The following is a 3,743-nucleotide window of genomic DNA, read 5'->3' as shown; positions in this document are numbered from 1 at the left end:
TTTCTGTGAACCAATCACAATCGTCATAGGTGGGGATAAGCACTGGACTCAATGTAAGAAATTAAAACACAAAGAAAGCGGGCGGTGACGGACATCCGGCCTGAAAAGAAACATCTGGCGACACCTAAACAATCCCAAAATGAAAGGTCGTCGATGTGTCCTAATCACCATATAACCTCCCTAGTTGACTGCTTACATTAAGACAAGGCAGGTTCAGAAATCTTGGTTCATGTAGTTGACATTTAGAAGGTTTTGATAGAGGGAAATATGGATATCACTAACGTTTTTCAGGTATAAAATGTTTAAATCAGGCTATAAATGATTTAGGAACAAACCCACTTCAGAATAAAGATGGTAATTAAAGTTTGGTGTAGGCACGTGCTACTAATGTGGAGATTTGGCTCAGAGTTTGATAAATAAACAATACGTGTCTTGAGATAAAGGCCTTTACATTTTTGAGATAAATTTCCCCATTAACAGATTTAAAAGGTATGAATATGAATGTTAAAAGTGGAGGAGAAAATAAGATCTAAAATATATTTGCTATCTTTCCTCATGGAAGAAAATGTTGTAACGTCACTTTGAGGAGACACAAAACATGATGTAGCTGCGTTACCAAGGAGACAACATATCATTTCTGGAAATTTTCCCCTGAAGATCAAAACAAAAACATGGGATCAGTGTTGTTCACACAAAAAAGAAATCCGAGCCACTTAAGTTCCCCGTGGCGGAGGTGAAACGTTGCAGACGCTTCAGATCTGCAGCAACAGTAAAATGATTCGGCAATTATCTGATCCAGTTTGTTTACGCCTAAAACCCCGGGAGACAGAAATAAGCTCCGAAATAAAACCCACTCTGAGCCGGCTGCTACTCAACGTCTAAATCCAAACTGCGTTTTTATTACAGCCTGTCCAAACTGCTGTGGCCCCGGTAACGTCTTGATTGTTTAAGTGTTGCTGTTTGATGTTTTTACCAGTTGGGTGTGTGCAGCCATGTTCGGCGGCTCCTCACTTCAGAGTTGGTTTACTGGGCCGAGGCGAGAATGAAGGAAGAAGTTACTGAATAGGGAAAATCTGGGGAAATGTTTGAAGTCACAAATACAAAACGCAAACAGAGAGGAGCAAAGGAAGAAGACGGTGAAGCTCTGGAAGAGAGACTGAGAGGGGACAAAAGAAGGAGAGGAAAGAGAAAAAGAGAGGATGCTGAAGAATTAGGTTTGTAAGGGTTAAAAAGTGACGCCAGACACATTCACTATTTTGTTAAGAGGTACTTAATTACTGTTTATTATATAACATTTAATTCAAGAGGTAATCTCAGCAGAGATCAGGATCGACCTGAGGACAGCAGAAGAAGTAGGTACACATAACCACAATCAAGAAACAATCAGACATCTCTACAACAAGTCCAAAATATACAGTTTGAATTGAGCCAAAGGAACAACACACAAAGGTTCGTTCGTTGGCCCAAAATCCGTGTACGCTGATTCTCCTTGTCCTCTCTTTTCACTCCGGCTTCGTGTGCTAATCGTTGGATCTGGATCTTCAGCGCTCCCTTCTAAATGAAAGGTGTGTTTGAGTATTTCCTTGTGCATATTTGTGTAATCTGTCCTCTTTCAGGCCCCCCCCCCTCCTCTCCACTGGGCTGGCTACATAAAACTGACTTGACTACATATGATTGATACTCATTTTAGCATCATTACCATAATTTTCATGAAATTTGGTGGAAAGGGTGTAGCACGGGCCAAGGAAGAACCCACTCAATTTTTAAAGGGGATACAGAAATTATCTTTCACTTTCAACAACATAGCGTTGCATTCACATGATTTTAGAATAATCTAAAAAAATGAGATCCCGACTGAGCAAATGTACACAAACACTCCCGCAAGTAAGATTGTGAACATTACGAGATAGGGCATGCGATGGCGGAGGTCTACGCTCTCTGAGTGCCGTTTGATTTTATGTTGTATATAAATATAACTAGTACTTGTTTTATTTACAGTATAAAGCATGTCGTCCTATCTTTATCTCTTAGCTGTGTGACTTCAACACTGTGTGTTAGCAAAGGGAAAACCACAACGTTGTGTAACACTAAGTTTGTGTCTGACCAATCAGAGATGTCTGATATTCTAATGTGTTCAAAACTAAATTTCAACATGTTTGTGGCACTTGAATGTAGAGACTTTTTACAGGATTTGAAAACATGGCCAAAGAAATAAAAGTTGGAACCAAGTAGTTTCTCTGGTAGACAAAAACGGGGTAAATTTCTTGAAAATGATCCGACAGTTCCAGGATCTGTGGGTGGGGAAGGGTGGAGTATTAAAATATATAAAAAACAACAAAGAGAGGCTGATAATTTAGTGAGCGTTGATAGATGGAAGGATGGAGAGATCGGAAGAGAGAGATTGCAAAAGCGATATTGGAATAGGAATGAGGGAAAAGAGGTTTGAAGTGAATTAGAAGTGTTAAAGAAAGAAAAGAAAAGGTGGTGACAAGATGTTAAAGCTTTGGAAAGAGTCGGGAAAGAGTATGGAGAGACCAAAGTGACCAAAAAAAGATGGAGAGAAAAGGTGCATTGACAACAAGATGGTTGGCAAGATGTATAGAGATGAAGGGAATGATAACAAAGAGGGGATAAATAGACATGAAGTACGATGGCGTAAGTACTTTTATCCCCCTATAAAAACAGAAATGAGCTAAGAGAGTGAGATGAAAATATTTGAATTATGGAAAAAGAGAAAAAGAGCAACTGAGAGACAGAGAAGAGTGTTTTTGCGGGTTGTTGTAACTTTAGATGCAGCGCTCCTACATGTACACACTGGGAGAGCTGCTGCCAGAATAAACAGCAGCAGCTCTGCTTTAGCACCGCTGACCTCCCCTCCACCCCCCCGAAAAGAAACAAACCTAAAACAATCCCTTCAAAAGCCGTCAGACCTAGTCCTGTTCACCAACTTGACAAGTGCTTGGTTCCGTTTTGCAGTCTCTGGTGAGATGTAAGAATCACGCTCTGTTCGAGAGACCATTGAAAGTCGGAAGAATTCTGAAATATGCCATTTCGAGGTTTTTGTTACTTAATACACATTGTGTGATGCGCTTTAAAACACTCCAGTCCAGTGTTTTTTTATGCAAGCCCATTAACCGGTGACTGTTTGGTACACGTGTGATTGCCTGGATACGCCGCGTCCTTATTTAAGTCATCAACTCTGCAGAGAAGTAGAACAGCAGCAGTTTAACCGTTTTACACACCAAATTAGCACACATTGTTATCTGTAACTTCACTTCCACTTCAGTCTGTATGTGTAAGCCTTCGGGCTGTCAACATCAAACTGCATTACATCCAGTATTCTTGTATTTCATTACACGGCGCCACCAGACGTCTCCCGATACAGTATCATCACGATACTCGATGCCATAATATGATATTACTGCGATTTAAAAAATATTTAAATATTCTGCGACGTATTGCAATTTATTACATTTTTTCAAAATATGTCCGTTGAAGGAAACTTTGTCAACATCTGTTTTATCTAAAAAGATACATTTCTTATTTTTTTTCCTGTGTATCGTTACAATATTGCCAGTGAAAATATCGCGAGAGTATGCGGTATCGATTTTTTCCCCCACCCCTACCATCCATCCTGGATGGTAAACACTGGGAAACACAGATTTTCTGTAGGCAACAGAGCAATTCAGCACATGACACGTCGTGGATAAAGAGTTATCTTGTAGCGCCTGTTGACAGACAGT

This window comes from Etheostoma cragini, chromosome 6 (assembly GCF_013103735.1).
Source record: "Etheostoma cragini isolate CJK2018 chromosome 6, CSU_Ecrag_1.0, whole genome shotgun sequence".
NCBI lineage: Eukaryota > Metazoa > Chordata > Actinopteri > Perciformes > Percidae > Etheostoma > Etheostoma cragini.
Note: the sequence above shows the minus strand (reverse complement) of the source record.